Below are 22,462 nucleotides of genomic sequence, written 5' to 3' on the forward strand. Positions count from 1 at the left end.
CTGTTTGCCAACTCAGCTATATACCCAGCCCTGGATTTTTTTATTTTAATAAAATAAAAGAAAAATTTTGCCATTTTTTTTCTTTTATGGTGAGGGCTTTTTACATTCTGTTGAATAAATCTTTTGCCCTAGAACCACGGAATTTCCTCCCCTGCTTCTAAAACTTTGTTTGACTGGCCCTGGTTGGGTTATTGGTCTAGCCCCTGGTCCCCCCTACTAATTCTGTGTGACATCTTGTGTGCCCCACATCTACATGCCTGATTATGATTCTAGCTGGAATACCCAACTAGAAAAAAAGTAGTAACTATGAAACATTGTATTTGGCTGGAAGTACCCAAAACTAGAAAGCAGTGGCTTAAACAAAGTGGGGTGGTAGTACTCATCTTCTGCTGCTGCAACACAGAATCCTCTGGAAGTTTTGGAAAACTGCATGTTGGCGCTGCACCCCATATCCATTACATCAGAATCTGTTGAGGTAAGATATGGGTAGCAATAATTTTAAAGTTCCTCTGGTAAGGCCCATTGGGCTATCAAAGATGGGAACTATGGATTAGAGGCTCTATTTATTTAATTTTTCACAAAGCAAGAAATCTGAAGTTAGTCAGTTCAGGGCTGGTGTGGCAGCTTCACAGAACATTAGGGACCCAATCTTCTCCCAGATCTATGCTCTACTTTTTCCTCATAGTCATAAAATGACTGCTAAAGCCTCAGACATCAGATCCACATTCCTCAAATAAGAAGAAGAACCTGGGGTAAAAGCCACACCTAGAAACTTCGGATTGATTATGAGTGACAGGAATTTCATCATGTTGTCACTCATCTAAAAGGTCAGGCTGGGAAATGTATTTGTGTGGTTGAGCATATTGCCATCCCTTGAAAATTAGGGTTCCATTAGTGAGGAAGAGTGGATAATGGTTATTTATAAGAGTGCCTGTCCAACAACAATCAACAGAAGCCCATTAGAGTTCCCCTCTGCCTTAGTCCTTGTGGGCTGTTGTAATAAAATATCATAAACTGGATCATTTATAAACAACAGAAATTTATTTTGCATAGTTTGAGAGCCTGGGAAGTCCAAAATCAAGGCACTGGCAGATTCCATGTCTGGCGACCATCTTTACACTTACGTGTCTTCTTATGATGGGAGGAGTGAGGGATCTCTATGGGATCTCTTTGATTAATTGATTGATTGACTGATCCGTATTGGCACTAGAGATTGAATCCAGGGACACTATGGCCTTGTATTACATCCCCAGCCCTATTTTGTATATTATTTAGAGACAGGGTCTCCCTGAGTTGCTTTAGCACCTCACTTTTGCTGAGGCTGGCTTTGAACTTGTGATCCTCCTGCCTCAGCCTCCAGAGCTGCTGGGATTACAGGATGCACTACCATGGCCAGCTTGGGACCTTTTTCATAAGGGCAAGATTCCATTCTTGGGGCTCTACTCCCATGACCTGATCACCATTCAAAGGTCCCCACCTGCATATCCCCTCGCCTTAAGTGTTGGGGCTTCCACATAGGAATTTGCAGGGGGTGGGAACATTTGGAGCATACCTTCACATCTCTGGAATCCCTTCAGTATACAGTGGAGGAAACTTCTGTCATGTATCTGATTGTAAATTTATTTAAAACAAGAGTGTGTTTTCTGAGGTCAAGGCAAATTAAGCCTTAGGTTTACATGTGTCTTACTGAAAATGAGATCTTCACCTTAAAGAGACATGTTTCTTTTTGTATTCCACATTTCTTGTTTAAAATTTATAAAGAGGACTGGGGATGTGGCTCAAGTGGTAGCGCACTCACCTGGCATGCGTGGGACACTGGGTTCGATCCTCAGCACCACATAAAAATAAAAAAATAAAGATGTTGTGTCCACCGAAAACTAAAAAATAAATATTAAAAATCTCTCTCTCTCTCTCTCTCTCTCTCTCTCTCTCTCTCTCTCTCTTAAAAAAATTATAAAGGCCCTTGCAATTTAAAATCATGTTTTTCTGAATGGTATGAAGAAAGAGAAGCAAGAAACTTTGTGGTGTAGTTGAGAAAAATAATCAATGACAGTTTAAAAAGGCAGGCATGTGGGAGTTGGCAACTGATTTGATGTGCAAGACAAGAAAGAACAACAGGGCTGAGGCTGAGATGTGGACTGCAGTCATGGTGAGCAAGAGGATGCAATGTCCCATTTAGGAAAGTTGGGAGGATGTATTAGTCTGTTTTCTGTTGCTATAACCAAACACCTGAGGCTGGTAGTGCATAAAGAAAGAGGTTTATTTAGATCACAGTTTTGGAAGCTGAAAGTCAGAGATTAAGTGTTGCCTGTTGTCACAGCAGGAAGGGGTGCAACATGGATCACATGATTGCCTAAACCCGGGCAGCATCCAGGAAGGACTCTCAAGTAGGGGATGGGAGACAAAGAAAAACACAGAGACAAGGACACAGAGATAATTTTATGAAAAGCCGGGGCCAGGTGGGAAAACTGTACTCTGATGGAGTAACAGTGACCGAGAACTAGCTCACAAGTTTGTAATATAGAGTTTGATTATCCGGAAGTTAAACATAGGGGCATTGTTGTGAATTGTTGTAAACTATCAGAGGCTTCTTTGTACACTAAAAAGTTACAGAGCTAGCAACATTTTGTAGCGCTGTCCTAGAGTGCTAAGAACATTCTGTAATCATCCTGCTGTACCCAGGACACCCATTGTCCTGGGACTTCTGATAACTATGAGCATAGGAGCCAAGAGTCAAAGCTGAAAACATCTTCGCCTTTGGCAAGGAATGTTTCCTGGGCTTGCCTTTGCCTAGGAGGCAGAATCAGCTGATGATGAGGGGCTCCTCTGCTCTCCACACATGATGAGAGAAAGCCAGTGACAGAGGGGGTCAAGGGTTACTTCTTTTAGAAAAACTCATCGTCATGGAACTAAGCAGGGTCCCACAAGAACTAGGTTAGCTCCTTCTGAGGGTCATGCCCCTAATGATGCAATCGCCTCCCACTGGCCGGCTGGGTTCCACCACCACTTGACACTGCCCCCCTGGGGACCAAGCTTCGAATGTGTGAACTCTTGGGGGGGACACACCCCATGCAAATTGCAGTAGAGCAAAGATGCATTTGGGGGCAGGGGGAAATGATGTGTTTGGTTTCAGAAGGGAAAGGGGATGAGAGCTGGGTCCTCCCATTTTGCACTCTGGGCTAGTTCTGTGTCTGCATTTTACAGTGTAGACCCCCTAGATACTCCTCACAGGGAGATGGACCAGTGGGTCTGATTCAGTTGCAGGAATGGGGGCAGAAGACGGAATAAAGGATGCTCTGGGAGAAAGAGAACAGAGAGGACTCGGATGAGGACCTGGACCCATCACCATGGCAGGCAGAAAGAAGGCAGAAAGTCCAGGGAGGTGCAGGGCCCAGCAGCGTAGGGGAGACCCAGAAGGGCCCAGCAGAGGGTGGTGCTGTTGGGGAGGGAGGGAAATGCAGCCTGAGAACATGGGATTTGGGAGCTCATGGATCCCGTGGAAAACTGTCCATTTGGCCAAAAAGATAAAACTGGAACTCTCCCAGCTCCCCTCCCACCCGCATTTTGGCGCGTCCCACACAGGAGGTTTCCCGTATTGGTGTGCACATGCTCTTCTTCTTATGCAGTTAGGATTCTTCGGCTGACTTTGGTGAACTTCGAATCCTGGGGTCTGGATGGGTCTGGGCCAGATCAGACGTCAGGGAGGCAGGAGGGTGACGGTGCCCAGCCTGGGAGAACACACCCTCCTGGGCAGGCGGGGGTCACTACCTGCCCCAGTTCCTCTCTGCTACCCCAAACCCTGCCCATTCACCTCTGGTCCAGTTTGACAGCCCAGTGCTCCTGGGAAGGACCTGCCTTACACCAGGGTCCAGACTGTCAAGAAAACAGGAGCCAGGAGCCGGGGATAAGAAACCTGCCCCTCCGGCCTTCCCTTCCTCCGCTGCTCCAATGTCCCCCAACTCCCCCATCTCAGATCCGCTCCTGTGTGCCTCACTCTGGCTCTAGGACAAGATTTTTTCCCCCAAAGTATCCAACTGAGGAGGCCCCAGGTTTCAGGTAGCTCCCCTAAAACATGCAAGTTTGCCGTCAGCACCAAGCCCCGCAAGGTGGCTGCTGCTGCACTTCAAATAGGGTTCATTTCCTCCAAACTCAGGCAAGAGTTTCATCCCCAAAGTTGTACGTGAGTGGGATTGAGAGAGAGGAAGCTTAATCTAACTATGGTGTTAGGCGTGGGAGCTGTGGGAAGTGATGCAATTAGATTAGGTTATTATGGTGAAGTCCCCATGATAGAATCCTGATGGCTTCATGAGAGGGAGAGAGATCACACAGAGACACATGTGCAGTCCTGCTATCATGTGAAGCAGCCCAGCATGTTCCTCAACAGAGCTTATGCCATACTGTTTGGATCTTATATTTCTAGAACCATGAGCCAAAATAAACCTATTTTCCTTATAAAGCAGCCTACCTAGGGTGTTTCATTATAGTAATGAAAAGCTGGCTATTTTTGTTTTACAGATGTGAAAACTGGGCTTCTACAAGTATATTAATATAACATACAGAACCAGTTGGGTATATATTGTATATTTCACTAGTGTAATATGTAGAGTATATATTATACTATATTAATATAATAATGTACATATATATTAATAAATATATAATCTATGACATTAATATGCAGCATATATATTATAAGCCATATTTTCATATTTAACCCAGATACTGAATGGAAAGTCTGGGCTTCTGACCAGGTCTAAGGACTCAATCCACAGGTTCACATTGAGACAATGATAACCAAGGGGCTTTCTCAGAGGTTGGATGCTGAGTTCCCCAAGCCAGATATGGCTAGAAAAGGTGCCCCACATTGTCCTTTTGCTACCTTAACATAGGGTCAATTAATGTCAGCGTCAAAATTTCAATGTCCTCAGAAAAAGGGGAAGATGTGACTAATCTGGATTCTATTCCAGGAGGTGACAAGTGTATGGAGCTGGGTGGTGGCTGCCCCCTCAGACCATGACCAGGCCTCCCTCCTGCCTCCCTGACTTGGACAGGCATGGCGGTCCTCAGCGGTGCCCAGACAGGGACGTTCTGACCAAGCTCTTTGCACCCACAGACGGGCTCGTGTCCACCTTGGTGTGATGCGTTGCCCCTTCCACGGGCATTCACTCTTGGCCAAGGGAAAGCCCACACTGGGGTCACCATTCGTAAAAAAGGCACACATTCAGGCCTTAGAGGACCCCCCAAGAAAAGTCTTCTGTTTGGTCTGGGGTGGCTCTGATGTCCTTAATCAAACCCATAAAAATCACTGCCTGCTCTGCATACTGTCCAGTCCCAGCCAGAAACCAGTCATATGTTGGATATGAAAAGTGCTTTCGTATTTTCCTCACATCCTTGAGCTTCACTGTGCACATGGAATGGCTTCCAAATGCTGTATGTGAATGCATAAGATGATGGTTGGCTGGGAATCATTTTTCCTGCTCTTGTTTGTAAGATTTAACGCCATCCCCTCCCCACTACCCCCCCCCCAAAAAAAAGCGATCAGAGTTTTGGGAGAGGTGGTTATTTTGTAAAATGTGATTTTTGCTTCTTGGCCTACGTGTGGGGCCATTTAGGGGCCAGCCGTGTTTGCACAGTGAACTTCTCCCCTGTGACAACTTGAGTGGGTTAAGTGACACAGACGGCTGGTGAAGGTTGCTTCTGGGTGTCTCTGGGGGTCTCTGGAAGAGATTCACATTTGAATCTGTGGCGAAGAGCATCTGCCCTCACTCAGGGTGGCAGAGCACCACCCATTCAGCTAGGGATCTGGATAGAGCAAAGAGACCTGGAAGGGCAAGTTCCCCCCTCCTGGAGCTGGACTCCCTTCTTCCCCTGCCCTGGGACCCCAGAGGCCAGGTTCTCCTGCCCTTGGACTCCAGGACTTTAGTGGACCAGGTTCTGAGGCCTTCAGCCTTGATTGAGAGTCACACCACCAGCCTCCCTGGTTCTGCGACCTGTTACCTTGGCCTGAGCCACACTGCCAGCACCCCAGGCCTCCAGTTTGCATATGGCCTATCACGGACTCCTCAGCCTCTGTAGCCACACAGCCCAACTCCCGTGCCAGATCCTCTCTTGTCTAGCTAATAACTATCTATCCATCCATCTATCATCTACCTATCTATCTATCTATCAATACACCCTCGTGCTTCTGCCTCTAAGACCCCTGAACAGAACAGGTGGTCCCCTGTGGGGGGAGCTGTGCAGGAACAGTGGCTACTGACTTACGAAAGAGGCATGAGGGACCTTCTGGGGGCTGGAAGCATCTTCTACCTCCATCTCAGAACAGAGAACACACACATGCATGACCATCTACAGGTTCACCAACCTGTCACCTTCTGCACCATGTATGGTATACCTCAATGCACATTTGTAACACTTAAATATTTAATTCAGGACATCTCTTAAGCTCAATATAAACACAAACTCAAGCTTACGAACTGTTATGGTTTATATTTGGTGTCCCCCAAAAGCTTATATGTGAGAAAATGCAAGAAAATTTAGAGGTGAACTAACTGGGCTATGAGAGCCTTAACCAATCAGTGCATTGATCCCTGGTGGGGATTAACTGGGTGGTGGCTGAAGACAGGTAGGTGTGGCTGGAGGAGGTGGGCCACTAGAGGGTGACTTCAAGTATCTGCTTTGTCTGGCAAGAGGAGTCTTTCTCTCTCTGCTTCCTGGTGCCTTGTCCCCAGCTGCTTTTCTCTCCGACACCCTTCCTCCCTGACGTTCTGCCTCACCTCAGGCCCTGAGGAATGGAGTGGGTCATCTGTGGACCAAGACCTCTGAAACCACGGGTGCCGAATAAACTTCTTCTCTTTGACAATTGTTCTTGTCATGTCTTTTGGTCACAGGGGTGAAAAGGCTGACTAAAACAGGTACCAAAACTACAGAGCAGTCCAGGGTGACAAGGTACGACCCTGCGGTCCAGGGCTTCTTAAGATCACCAACAAAATGACACCAGACATGTTTAGTCGTTCCATAAAATTCGTGCACGTCTGAGAACCAATACACACAGCCTGGGTGCTGTCCGTCTCCATTTTAGAAATACGTGGAATGGGGTCTGGAGCTCAAAAGCTCCTGTGGTCATCAGCTGTGAGAGCGCAGCGCCCCCCAGCCTCAGCAGCCATGGCACAGCGCCGTTTGTCCCAGGGTTTTCAATTCTCACTCATTCCGAAGAGTAGCTTTGCTGGTGCAGCAATCTTGGTTCCCTGTTATTCTCCTTCCCAGTCCTCCTGGCTTTCAGGGTCTGTGCTAAGAAGTTATAAGGGGTTCTATTGGTTTCCCTCTAAATGTGACCTGATGTTTCTCTCTTGAAGCTTTTAAAATTCTTCCTTGTTCCACATGTTGGGCATTTCAACTAAACTGTGTCATGGAGAGGTGCTTTTTGATCTTGTCTGTTTGGGGTTCTGAATGCATCCTATAACTGGATGTCCATTCTCATTCCCCAAGTTTAAGAAATGTTCTGTTGTTGTTTCCCTGAAGAGGTTATCCAGGCCCAAGCCTGAATCTCACATCTTTCTTCATCTCCAGTGATTCTTAAATTTTGTTTCGTGATGTTTTCCCAGCTCTCCCCTTCTCAGGTGTTGTCCTTGAAGGGTTAACTTGCCCAGAACAGTGAGAGAAAAAGCTGCTTTATGTGAACTTCTGCAGACTGGGAACTTCTGAGCCCCTCCCCTTACATGCTGAGTATAAAACTCTGAAACTCCCTGAACTCGGGGTTCAGGGGATTGATTGATTACAGCAAAGGCTGTGCCCTCTGAACCTGGCTGCAGCCAAGTAAAACTGTTTCCTGCTGTCTTCAGTGCCTTGCCTCGCCTGCCCCTACGACAACACTAGGGAGGTAGAAAAGTTTAGAATCTGCAAAATGTGAACAGAGAGAATTCAGAAGAGATGTAGCAAGTGATGGTTATAAAGGAGAAGAAAAGAATAGAAAATTAAAGTGAAGGGGGAGAGAGAGGGGAGAGAGGATTTGGCTATTAGTGGGAGAAGAAAGGAAAGTAAGAGAAACAAACAAACAAAATCAAAATAAGCAAACCCTAACCTTCTCATCAAAAGACAAGTTGAGGAAAAATAATCACATTTTTAAAATGCTAAAAATTGAAGGGGGGAAAATATGTCCACAAACTAATCAGCACGGCAGAACACCAAAAAAAGGGGAGAAGGGATTCTTAATGAAAAAGGGAAGAATCATCTCCACTTCTCCTCTGAGGTGGTCAAAACAGTCAACAAGAATGGATGGTCATGTCTGTACCCAGTTGTTCCTTTCTGTTTCTTCTTGGGCAAGAGAGAGAGAGAGAGCGAGACCCCACAAGGGCTGAGGGCTGTTGACCCTTCCCGTTTCTGTGCTGCTCACTGAGCTGCCTGAGCTGGTTGAAATGGCTCTCGGCTTCCCTTCACACCAGGATGAGAGAGGACACAGGGAGAAGTTCTGTCAACTGACGTTTTGTCGGCACAGACCAGATCAATGCTCCCACAGGGGCTGGGGCTTGAATCTAACCAGGCCTCAGGGGCTTTGTTGAGCAGTGTCTGCTCTGGAGCCAGCCTAGAGCCTGGCAGATGCTAAGCTCTGCAGGGAGTCCGCACCTCAGGGCCTCCCAGGGATTCTACTCGGGGAGCAGAAGAACCCACCCTCCACACATTCTTCTCAGACTTAGTCCCAGTGTCTTCACACCCACCTGGGATCTCTAGGGTCCACACAGCAGCAGCAGCAGCAACGGTGTGGTCACCTCAGGGTGGCCCAGCCTCGGCTCTGCATGACCTGCTGAGAAACAGCATACTTTTCAAGCACCAGTGCACAATGCAGCCTAGGAATCAGCTAAGGTCAGCCTGCTTTTCTGATCTCAGGTTTTTCTGCACCAAACTTAGCTATTGTGTTTCTCTCTGTGTTCTCCCTCCCTCTGTGGTGAACCAGCACTGCTACTGCTGCTCAATCAGCTTGGTCCAATAGACTCTTCTTTGTTCAATGCACCTGAATTTCTGAGTCTCTAAGACACTCTGACTATGCAATATTGAATTTTAGTGAAACCCGTCTTTTATCCACCTCACTAAGAAGCAGCACTCCCAGTGCTTGAATCCGAAGCCATGGAGCAACTAGGAATGCAGCTTCCTCTACTCCACTATCTTGAATCCCCCCCTCCCACACAGTTAATTTTTCAGTTAACATTTCAAAACTGCTACTCTGTGATCTTTTGCCTCGAATAGTGTATTAGTCTGCTTGGGATACTATAACAAAACAAGAAACATTTATTTTCTCACAGTTCTGAATGTTAGAAGTCCCAGATCAAAGTGCTGGCACCCTGTGACTTGGTGCCTATCATTACTTTGGAGAAATTCTCATCCATCATCCCTTCAACAATTTCCTGTGATCCAGTGACCCATTTTCTCTCTCTTCTCCTTTTGAGATTGGAGTTACACATATTTCATGCCTCTTCGTGGGGCTCCATGTCTCTCGGGTGCTCTGCTGTTTTCTCTCTGTGTCTTAAGAAAACCTGCCTCACAGTGCAGACCCGGGAGGAGCAGAGCTGAGGGAAAGACATGGAGCCCTGTATCCTCCTCACCTCCCTGCCCTGTGGACCAGATGCCATAGAGAGAGCGCATCACCCTCAGAACACTGGGGAGGACCTACTGCATTTGGGGGAAGGGACCGGAAAGAACCCTCTTGCCCAATGGAGGAGCAGGAATAAGTCCTGGGCTCAGACCATTAGAGACCCCAGCCACTGGAAGCAGGACGGCGTCACCGGGAAGGTTCCCTCCCAAGACCTAGGGACACAGCCCTGCTGAAGACTCAGGCTGACCTGAGAGCAGCAGAGGACATGCCCCCCCTCCCAGCCGGGCAATCTTTAGATAACCAACAAAACTGGGATGGGAAAGGGTGGAGGAAACCCTCTCTGAAGTGCCAAAGAGAAGGGCTGAAGCTGAGGGTGGTCCCAGATAGAGGCTTGGGGTTCTCTTCTGCCGGCCCCCCAGAACCGCAGCTGGGCTCACTGGACCCCAGAGCATGAGACAATGGCAGCTCCCCATCCCCTGCCTTGGCCGGCACCATTCCCAAGGAGAAGCTCTTCCTTGAGAGCACCCCACGGGGTCTGTGGAGGGTCCATGAGGGGGCACAGGTCCCACCCCAGCCCACACCAGGCTTTAATTGCTCTTGAGAAATTTAAGCTGATCTCTTCGGACTTCCTCCTCCAGCGCCTGGTAGCCTATGCCCAAGGTAGAAAGTTCCCCGTGGCACCCCTCTCTGCAGCATTCACAACTTCCCTTAGACCTCTGATCAGTCGGTTGCCCTGTGGTTTCAGCTTCCTAATGAATTCAAGAAACGTTGGAGCTGGGCCGTCGAGTAACATTGCTGCTGTTGTAAAGCTAGGAGCCATGTTCCTTCCATGTTGCTATGCCCCAAGCAAAAGCTGGAGTAGCCTTCATTGAAGGTGCATATTCAAGAAAGATAATCTTCATTACAACCTATCAACAAAAATATGGCAAAAACTTAGGGGACTATCAAAAGGGAAAGAGTTAAATGAATGTGGTGTATTTGTACCCTGGAAAACTGGCCCACATGGAAAAGATTAAGACAGGGTATACACACTGGCAGAGACAAGCCATGCTGTACAAAGTTTAAAATGGAACACAGGAAGTGCAGTAACCTGCTTAAGGAAAAGAAGAATTCTACTTGTGTTGATTTGTTATGCACACAGGAAAACATCTACTAGGAAATAATCTGAAATATTAACACTCCACTCCTTTCTGCCACATAACAGCTTCTTTTAAAAACACATAGTTGTTCCAATGTATTTGATACATTAGGGAACATTTTCAGCATAACAAGAATTTTTCATTTGCTTATGTTGCAATTTTTGTCCAAAAGAAATACTAAATGAATGCAGAAGTCTGCCCCCAGCCCAGCTGAGCCCCAGGGAGCACATAAAACACATGGTGCAATTGCTCCCCTCAAGCATCTCCTGGCTGGTTCCAACGCCTGGTGTTCAGAGCGCCCCTACCCCACCTGCTGCTCTGACCACAGGTGACCCCCAGCACCACTTCATGGTCATCCAGGAGCGAGAAAAATTCAGAAAGGTCAAGGGCCAGAGTGATTGTAGCATTTACACGTTTCTGAAGCATTCAGCGATTGTGCAATGGCACTACTCTCTTTACGGGGTGCTGATGTTTGTTTAACATGTCGAGTGTTACTTCTCTATGCCATTTTTCACATCAGCCCTGTGGCTTTTATTGCAAGATTTTGCTTCAAATGGTGATGTTTAGGAAAACCCATGTCAAATTAGAGCAAAGTGGACTATAGATTCTGGGAGTGAACTATCTCACACATTCATATTACAGAGCTAAATAAAAACCAAGCCAAATAAAAGCTAAGAAACAGGGGGCGAAGAGCTGAGCCTGGGGGCATCCTCCCTGGGACTGTGGGGCCAGTCCCTGGAGGAGCGTGTCATGCTGCCCGTGATTCCTGAACATTCCCCAGGTTTGGGTAATGGTGTGCACTTCCCTCTTCCCAGAGTCTGGTTACACCTACCAGCGTGCTAACGGCTCTGTGCAGTTCTCCAGCAAAGAAACCTGGCCACTGGATAACCTGGAGTTTCTAGAACACCCAGGACATGAAACACTTGGTAGGTGGATCATCCCTGGGTATTGCACGGGAAGACACAGGGACCAGCAAAATCTACACATCTAACCTCATGTTATTAAATGAGTGAACGCATGAGAGTCTGAAAGACAGGAAGAGTGCACTTAGGTGGCATTGAAAGGGAAGGAGGTAAGGGGGGACGACTCCCGGTGAGGATGGTCCCAGACAGAGGCTTGGGGTTCTCTTCTGCCGGCCTTCCAGAACCTGCAGTTGGGCTCACGGACCACAGAGCACGAGGCAGTGGCTACTCCCCACCTCCGCCTTGGCTGGCGCCAGTCCCAGGGAGTAGCGCTCAGTGAGTTCAGGGATCAGGGCCACGGTACACTTGCTGTCACAGCCAAATGTCTACTTCTTTGACCTGAGAACTCCTAGGTCACCTCCTCTGTCAATTAACTTGAAAGAATTTTTTCCCAGCTTTAGTGAGGTGTGGTTGACAAATGAAAACCCCATGTATTTAGCATGTCCTAGGTGATGTTTTGAGAAATGGATACACTGTGAAGTGACCATCACAATCAAGCCAATGTCAGTGGTCACCCCTCGGAGCTGCCCTTTTGTGCATTTGGTGAGAACATTGCCATCTACCTTCTCAGCAAATTCCAAGTGTGCAACACAGTATCGTCGACCATAGCCACCCTGCTGGACATTATTAGGTCACCAGAACTTGCTATTCTAGGCCTGAAAGGTGGGCAGATCCCTGCAAAGGTGCCCTGTCATCAGCATCTCCCTGTTTCCTGCCTGGATTTCAGGTAACATGTTCCCTGTGGCTCAATGACACACTTTCGCCCACCAATGGTCCAGTTCTTCCTAACACTGAAGGAAATGCTCAGCCCAGGCGGCAAGCTCTAAGCACCTTTCCCTCCCTGACTGTCCAAATGCAAACACTATCATGGGTATTGGGCTTTTATTTATTTTTTCATTTCATGTTGTTTTTCAAATCCATAAATATTGATATGCCAGTCAACTACAATCTAATATTCAACTACTCATTTACTAAGTCAACAAATACTACTCCTGAGTGCCTGCTATGAACCAGGGAACTTGTCAGACAGTCCAGATTTAATAGCAAACCAAACAGACGAAAAAGCCTTTCCATGTAAAGCCCACATTATACTGGAAGTCACAATAAACAATATAAATAAATAATTAACAATATTGAATAGTGTAACAATATTTTCAATAATATGCCAAATGCTAAGAGGAAAAAAGGGAAAGAAGATAGGAAATGTCTCAAAGAAGCAGGGTTTGCATTTTAATAAGATGGCCAGGGAAGGTTTCATTGAGAAAAGGATGTTCTATAAAGAATGAAAGGAAATAAGGTAGCTAGCTATGTTCTAGGGGGAAAGTGTCTGAGGCAGAGGAAAGAGCAAAAATAGAATGAAATGGGCCTGGCCTAATGAGAGCAACAGTGAGGAGCCCAGGAGCCAATTCAGAGAGAGTAGCAGGAATGAGGTTTGAAGAATGAAGGGTGTTCAAGATGGGAACAGATTAAACAGATCAGAGTAATAACTTTGATCAAGTAAAAATACCAACTCATCCACTGCTTTATCAATGGACATTTAAGTATTTGAGACGTGATGCAATTAAAACAGGCCACAATGACTGACACTATATATTATGTAAGAAATTTTCTAGTTTGACACATGTGAAAAGGAGTACTTGTTAGTGTAAAATCAAGTAATTATGAGGTATGCACATCAGGGTGCTCTCCAAGTTGGTTATAAACAATTCACACCTCCATCAGTTTATAGAGGGTTCCTGTTACTACACACTCAGTACCAATACTCTGGACCCTCAGTCTCTTTAATTTTTGCAATGTGAAGGATCCCAGCACTATTGCATTGCTTTATTTACTCATCTATAGGTGGGTCTTTCTCTTAGAGGCCCTCTATTTTTCTCTGTTGGTTTCATTTTTCTATCTTGGTACCAGTCCCCCACAAGTCTAATTACTAGTAAACAGATTTTCAAGTTTCTTATTTCTACAAGCCAATCAGGGTTTCTTGTATGAAATTATTTGTTTCACTGCCCCTTTTTCTACTGGGTTTTTATTTATTCTAGGAGTTCTCTGCATATTCGCAATACAATCATATCAATTATATATAAATCCTATTAGTTATATAAATTATTGATGAACAAATGATCTCCTCCTGCTTATTTCATTCATATCTTTTATGCATATAAGTTTTTAAGTATGATGTAGAAAATTATATCAATGTGGTTTATTTCACGCTGATTTATACATTCTGTGTTACTTAAGAAATCCAAAGGCTGGGGTGCAGCTCAGTGGTAGAGCATATACTAGCATGAGGAAGGTCCTGGGTTCCATTCCTGGCACCAAAAAAAGAAAGGATAAATGCTTTCCTATAGTTCCTTAAAAGTTTTAAAGTTTCATTTGTCACATTTAGGCACACCTATCACTTGCAGATATTACCTCTCAATTGCTACAGTCCCTCTATGCTCTCCAGGACACCTCATGCTGGCACACACATTCTCAGCCTCTCACAGCTACTGCCAAATCCCCATAGTGGTAGTGGAACTGAAGCATCCCCTTTCCTATTCTTGATAATTTCATCCAGCACTTTTACATATAAATACTCATCCCATATATTAATTTTCACAAAAATATATACTATTACTGGCTCAATGTAAAAATACAAAAGAAATCTAACTTTGGCCAAGTGCTCTTCAGAATAATGGCTCTCTTTCCATCACCAAGTGCATTTCTAAACAGAAAAAGAAAAAAATAAAATATTTAAACATCTCCATTCTTTTATTTTTGTAAAAGTACTGTATATTGCTATCTATTTTTATGTTCTGAATTTTCCATGTATATCATTTAGTCAAATAATAATTTTTTAAAATCCACAAAATATACGTCCATTATAGGAAATTTGGAAAATACAGAAAAGTAAAACAAACAGGAAAAGTCACCCAGAGTCACAATCACAACAACCCAGGAATAAGTATTTTCAGCATTTCTGGAGTATTTCCTGCATATATCGTATCAACATCTTACCTATGCATAACTAAAAATTTGTATATTTGCGTGCAATAATTTTGCCTTTCAATAATAAGACTTCTGTAGCCAAAATTTTAACTCCCAGGTCTTGTTAGCTAAGCTATATGAACAGAGCATGCATTCCTGGACAGAAGGCCTAAGTTAAGTCCAATTCAACTGCTAATTCTCCTGGGGCCTTAAAGAAGTCATTAATATCCCTGAACCCACCTTCTCAACTGTAAAATGAATATAATAATTCTTTCTTTTCTAGCTGTTTTGAGGTAGATGCTAAGTTAGAAAATATAAACATCAGTATATGCATACTCAGTCTCTCAGTTGCCTGGCTTACCTTCAACAACCTCCCATACCTCAACTCAGTCATCTACCATCACACCCCTTTGGCAAAACTTAGCATCACTCAGAACTGTCAAAATCCTAAATCCACTTGTGAGGGCATCCAACTCTCACTGGTTAAACTATTTCCTACTATCTTCTCAGGGGGTCTAACTCATTGATTTGCCTGCTTTCTCTTTTTACTACTCCCCTATTTATCTGGCTTAAAATTGACTGGTTTATCATTTTGTATTCACACATATTAATTCATTATTCTTAAAAAGAGATTATAAAGAAGACCAAAACTAGGTATCATACCACCAGATATCAATTCCTAGTAAAAGGCTATATACAAAAAAGAAAAAAAAATTAAAAAGTATGTAAGACAACTTAACCAACAGAAAACAAGAGAGAAACCAGGAATGGATTTGACACAATCACCTGATTTATGACAAAGTGACACTGTAGTGCTTGGAGAAAATAATACTTTTTTTTTAAGGAATGGTGCTGGGTCAATTGGACATTCATATGAATTTTGAACCCTACCTCACATGAAATACAAAAATCAACTTCAGAAGGCTTGCAGATCTAATTATCAAAGTTAAAATTGTAGAAGGAACAGAGTACACCTTGGTGGCTTTGGAGTAAGCAAAGACTACAAACAAAAAGCACTTACCATAAAGGAAATAATTAATAGAACCTACTATATTAAAATTAATAACTTCTCAGTGAAAACATCAAGAATGAAAACGTACTGAGAAGACATCTGCAACACAAGTCTGACCAAGGACTCATCCAGAATACAAAACAATACAAAAAAACTCCCACAAATGAATAAGACTTTCAACCTAGGAAAAATAAAAATCGAGCAAAAGACCATGAGAATATCCAAATAGTCAATGAGCATATGGAAAAATACTCAACTTAAATAATTAAAATGTTTTTTTTTTTTTGGTCAGTAGAGTGAAACTTATTGTACTTGAGAATAAAATAGAAATCAATGTAAGGATTTAATAACACAAATTGTAAAGCTTAGAGAATAGAGCATATTTAGAAATATACCTAGGAAATCAAGACAGTAATCCCCAGATGAGTGTCACCTTTCTGATGGGGATCCAGGAGTGTTAATATTTCCAAATATTTACATTCGTTTTTCAGGTGGAGGCAGACATTTTCTTTCAATGAAATTAGGAGAATTAGCTTCATGAATGAAACAGGATTTCATTTCTGTTTCAAGAGTCTCACTCATATTTGGGATCAGGGTGCTCTGATGATGTTATTTTCAAATCTGGCATAGGAGGTTTGATTACTGTTAAGAATATTTTAGAAAATTAACATTAGCTTTAAATGTTTTATATTGGGAGAACTGACTTCAAATTTCAAGTAAGAGCTTATCAGAAAATAAGGATATTTAGCTAAAAGGAAAAATTCTATTTATTTTTCTCTCTACCAAAAATAGACTTCTGCCTCACAGCAAATCTTTTTCATAAGGCTATCTTTAGTATAAGGCTAGGTCAACTGAACTTTAAATTTATAGGACACCTCCTCCTTTTATTACTATCTTTATTTAGAAATCAAAACATTTGGTACCTGAGGATAGCTGCAATGGGATGAATAAAGAGATGACAGTGAATTAAGGTCTTGAGCTATGATTTTTACCTTATATGATCCTATCAAAGCACATATTTTAATTATAACTCTAAATCTCTTTTCTGCAGTATTCAAAAAGTGAGAGTATGAAGTGCACAAAATCATAGTAATATTTATTTTTAAAACGAAAATATTAATAGTTGCTTTGCCTTTTTTTCTTTTTCTTTTTGGAATGGCTAAGAAAGACTTGTTAATATTCATTAAGGTTACTCTGTTTCAGTATTCTGTATTGCTTTGAAAAATCTACGCTTGTCATAGTTCATAGCTGCCCTGTGTAAGCAGCCAGGAAAAGATAAAATCACTGCTCATGGGCACAGCAAAATCTTTGCTAAGCCTACTTGACACAGTTTAAAATTTTCAGTGTATTAATATTATATTAATTTTTCAACAATAGTCCCTCCGATAATGACAACGTCTCCGTTAGGTATAATGACCACTCTTCCAGTGGTGGGACTCAAAAAGAACAGAGGAGCTCTTGTGCATCAGGTTCTCAAAAGAAAGGAATGAAGAAGTCCAAATGCATATTTTAATATTTTAGCTGGCAACACTAACGGAACAGGAGTGGCTGTGTATCATGAAACAGATCGCCAGGCTGGAGCTCAAGAATTATTATTATAAAGAGAAATTCCAGCTACACAATGCACCCCAATGAGGGAATTACAAAATGGTATTCCAGAAAATATTATTATCATTTTTTTGCTACTCCAGTATTGATTGGCAACATGGTGAAATAGTCAAGAAATCTTCCACTGGTTTTTCTTGGTTAATGGGGGTGAATCTGAAATAACTAAGTGGAATTCCAGATGCAGACTTTTGGAAGAGTATTTTACAACCAAATTGGAGAGGAAAATCTCAGGTAGAAGCTCTAGGTGCATTAGCGCAGCACTCACTATCCAGTTGTGTGTTATGCATGGGACATACTCACAACAACCCCCACCTCTAAGTACTGGGCCCAAGGTACTGCTTTCCAAGGTCTTTAAAGGAAGGAAAATAAATAAATAAAAAGTAACCAGAAAGGTTGACGTTTTGGTCCCAGATGTAAGAGTTTGTGAGAAAATGTACATTCATGTTTGGTGAATCAAAGACTCTTCTGGGGAAAGAATTAAAGTAAACAAATAAAACTTTTTACAGTTGCTTATTAACTACGCTTTCACCTTCCATTATGCTTTTTCACTCTCTCTGCTTTCCCTAGAGCAAAGCACTTGGAATGTAACTGTTTTAACAGACTCCTTGTCAGTCCTCAAAAATATAAACAATGTTTCTTAAAAGCCCATGTTTTCTAAGGCCTCTAGAAGAAAATCTGCCAAAAAATTTGTAGTTGGTGTCTTCTTCGGTTGTTGTGAAATAGCACTATAATCTCGTGTTTCCATCAAGGCTGAAATCTGCATCTTCTACCTCAGGTCCTAACCGGATGAGAACGCGTGTCACTGCGTCCCTCCGTGTGAACAAGCAGATTTCTGCTCTGCATGCGGATCCCAGCATGGTTTCCAGTGACGTTCACAAGGACGAGGAACTCTGAGTGTAATCTCTTTTTTTTTTTTAATATTTATTTATTTTTTCTTAGTTCTCGGCGGACACAACATCTTCGTTTTTTTTTTTTTTTTTTTTTTTTTTTTTTTGTATGTGGTGCTGAGGATCGAACCCGGGCCCCACGCACGCTAGGGGAGCGCGCTACCGCTTGAGCCACATCCCCAGCCCCATGAGTGTAATCTCTTATGATAAGAGTGTCATATTTGGGAGACGATGGTATACAGAGGGCCGATTCAGACACTGGTGAGTTGGGGGTCGTACTCCCAGAGTCCACTGAGTCTCTGAAAGGGGATGGCGGGGTGAGAGCTCCTCCAGGTCTGGCTTGCCTGCCGCCGCCTCAGGAACTGCTGCCAGGGTCTCTGGAGTAGCGCCCCCTGCCGGTGAGGCTCCGGCTGCGGGCTGTGTGCCACCAGTGACCTCTATAGCTAGCAGAGGATGGATTTCGGCGAACGTGGTCATGGTCGTGGGCAGTTGGATCTCTTTGGGGATCAGGTAGAACGAGCAGAGAGGAGCGCCCACTCCGGGGCCAGGAGCAGCGGTGGACAGCATCATGGAATTGAGCTCACTGATATTGGCGGTGAAGCCAGTCACCACGCTGCTGATCTGCTCCATGAGCGAGCCCTGCGAGGAGCGTGCTGTGGGCTCCGAATGCAGCGCGGGCACGTCGTCTTCCGTGCGGCTGGCCTAGCCCTCGAGGTGGCTCAGCACGCTGATGGGCGCGCGGGCTCAGGGAACTGCTCCTCCACCTCTGCCACGTCGTACAGCGCTTTGGCACCAGCGTCTGGGGACTCAGCCCCAGCAGGGCTAGCGCTAGCGCAACTTGCGCCACCCAAGCCCCCAGACGCCCCTGGGCCTGCGCCGCATGCGCTGGTGCCCAGCCCGTGGCTCTCCGTGCTCTTGGGGAAGGGCTTGATGATGGCCATTTGATTGGGGTTCTCTTTCTTGTTGATGTGGACCGACAGCCACTGCCATAGGTGCTGTCCCCTACTCTTCTCGTTCTGGGCCCACGTGACAGATTTTCCATTAGAGCTGTTGAGAGAAAGAGAAGAGATGACTCAGCAAGGCTGAAGGGGTCTTCTAGGTGGCTTCCCCAATAGTGGGTGATTGTGGGGACAGAGAAGGAAGGGGTTTTCATATTCTTTCAAGAAATGACACATCAAAAGGACATCATGGAAAGAGGCCTTTGGAAGTGTCTTTGGTTTTCTTCTGGGTTAAAGGCTGCTTTATTTTATCTGGCCTTTAGCTGTATCACTATCATGAACATGTGTCAGATGGGATAGAAAGCTACAGGAGCATTTTTCAGGATTCTCTGCCCACCCTTGAGTACAACAGTTGTTTATGCTGCAAATCCAGAAACCAGGGTTTGTAATATTGTAGTTGTGTGCAGGAGTGCCTGGTACAGGGTAAGGTTTTCCTAGAGTTAGATGAAGGGAACATTATAACTACAATATAAACTCACAGTCTCAAGAGGGGAGAAGAGGAGTGAGAGAATCAGGGTTTACCAGGAAGTAGTATGGTTCAAATTCAAATTTTATAATGCAGTTTTATATTTATAACTAGGTATTTCTATCTGAACTTTAGATTTTGAACTTGGTTTTATTTAGGTTGGCTTATTTGCTGGAAAATAATTAATTAGAAATTCTCTACTTCACATAAATTCTCACATTCTTTTTAAGGTTAAAACTTGAATTCCACGTGGAAGAGTGAAATGCATCACTATGGCACCTATGATAGAGATTTCCAGTTTTGACCTTGATGAGTGTCATCTGACAAGGCCTTTCTCCCTCTATTCTTTCCCAAATAGTCCTTTTTGTTCTCCAACCTTGGCTCTGAAAGTTATTCTGATGAAAGTGTAGTTGGTTCCCATTTTCAAAGTCTGCACCCTTACCACCCCAACCTGACACAATGACCTCAAAAACTGTTCTTCATCAGGAATATCATGTCCCTGACCTGCAGGGACATCACATGGAAAAAGTTTGATGTGAATCCATGTCATGAATTACATGCAAGATTTCTGTGACTAGGGGATCTGTTACCTTTAATGCAGACATCTATATTTTAGGAGTTATGACCAAGAGATAGCCTGGGGCAGTTTGAGAAGAATGGTGGAAAAATGTAGTTTTATTGTATTAATTATACATAAGACTCACCTAGGGTGTGTCAAAATTGCCAGATTAGCCATACCCCCCCCCCCGGATTCTGATTGTCTGAATTGGGTTTTAAGCATCTATGCTTTTTATCAGAACTGTGTTCTATCCCCCCTTCCCCAAGGTGACTGATGCTGGTGTTTCACTGAGGAACTCTGACAGAAAGCTGTCCTTTGTTCTGGGCTCTAATCTCTCCATTGCCAAGCAGGGGTCTAAACCCTGTTCGGAGCCCACTTGCTTTAAGGTTGCCTGATTGCACCTGCCAGATCCACTCTGCCTGAGACACTTGCTCCTTTGGAAACAGACCACTAACTCTATAGCCCTTTTAGCAACATTCTTCTTGACTTTCCTATACTGCTTGCTTCTTCATCTGTCCCTTTTTTACTTTGTGGTATTCCTTTTTCTACTACTTCCTGTGAAATCTCATTTCATTTAATCTGCCCTATATATTACAACCTAATGTCCTACAGAATTCTGGAATATGAGATGTTTCTCACCACCTCCACCCACTTTTCTGGAAAGGATGAATGAAATCATTTCCAGGTTTGGAGGTTGGTATGCATCTATGGTAGCTGAAAGGGTACTGCCAAATGGTTGACTTTCCTTTCTAACATTGTCTCAGGATTTGTTTTTTTCATTTTGTATTAACCTGACCTGCTACCTTTTAAGTTTTAAGTACATTACTTTTCTTTCTCCCAGGTGTCCACTAACTTCTGCATCATGGCACAGAAGAAATAGGCCAGATTATTCATGGGATTTGATCGAGAGGATGGTTGCCAACTGCTCCCTTTCTCTGCTAACTGCAGGTAAGAAACAGCCATTTTGGGAAGAGCAATTAGTCTTTCAGGTCACTGAGGCCTTTTTTAATACAAAGTATAGGCTAGAAACCAGAAGCATAACTGGATTTATTTAAGCAGGCTTTACCCTAGAGATGCTTTTGCTTTCAGCAGAGCAGTTTTGTAACATCTACTTTTAAAAGTCTTTCTCTTTCATTCTCTCTTGAATGCATTTAGATTACTATGATGGAACATAACTTTGGATGTTAACAGTGACAGTCTTTGGACTCACACATAGTCATGCCTCAAACTATAACAGTATACTGAAAGATTTTTTGGTGAATAAGTGAAAAAAAGAACCATCCTCACTAACAAGTTTTGAACAAAATAGTTACGTCTAATTTTCTGGTTGTGCCTTTGCACACGGTGCCCATGGCCTTGAGGGAAAAAGAGTACAAGAGCATCTGAGTAGACATAGAAGACATCAGAGAAATGGAATCCAAATCAGAGCATTTCATTTCATTCTGTAGAACATTACAGATTTTTTCCCCAAAGCAAACAAGAATTCATAAGAAAAAGAAAAACCTACTCATGGTGTTAGTTAGCTCGTTATTAGTGAAATGTAGGTTTTATGAAGTCAGTTCTTATCTTATGCAATGACAACAAAATCTTACAAAGACTTTTATAGATGAATAGGATTTTTCAGCTAAGAGCGCAATGTATGGTGCTGTGGAAAGTGTAGTGGACAAGAGATGCTGGATTCTAATTCTGCATCTGCCATCCTGGATGCTTGAGGAAGAATAATCTCTAAGCTTCAGCAAGAAGCAGACAATGATTCAATTGGCAAAAGTTATTTTGAGCATTCAGTGAAACAACTCAGGTATATAATAAGGAGAATGTGTCTAAGAATGTTCAGTTTTTGTGTTCAATGTAAATACAACATGTCAGTAAATAAAAGCAATATATTCAATGCCATTTTGAGCCCCAGTAAAAGAAAAAGAATTAAGGGAAAATTAAAATACATGGTAAAGCTATAAAATCTTTCCAGTTGTTTCTCCTTACTTAACCAGTTTTAACAAATATTTGAATCCCTGGATTTTCATCCTCTTTTTCTTACCCTCAGCTGTGTTTCTGATGGTCCCATCTGTTCCTACTAAATTCCGTGTTATTCTCTTCTTGAAATGCTTTTTCATTGTGCTCCCTTCTCTCTTCTACTTTCTTTTTTGCTTAGACACAGTATATTTATTTACTTTCACATTTCACTTTAATTTTCTTGAAGAAAGCTCTCCTTAACTGAGACCCTGATTAGGCTGACTTCCATTTCTATAGCCATTTAGGCATTTGATAACTCTGGGTCATATGTGTG

The 22,462-nt window shown here is 43.4% G+C and overlaps 1 pseudogene; it reads right to left on the reverse strand.

Annotated features, from left to right (window-relative positions):
• The window catches only part of LOC144250946 (metabotropic glutamate receptor 5-like), a 103,005-nt pseudogene that overhangs the window by 40,923 nt on the left and 39,620 nt on the right, over nucleotides 1-22,462 (reverse strand).

The sequence above is a fragment of the Urocitellus parryii genome, chromosome Y (assembly GCF_045843805.1).
Source record: "Urocitellus parryii isolate mUroPar1 chromosome Y, mUroPar1.hap1, whole genome shotgun sequence".
In the NCBI taxonomy this organism is placed as follows: Eukaryota; Metazoa; Chordata; class Mammalia; order Rodentia; family Sciuridae; genus Urocitellus; species Urocitellus parryii.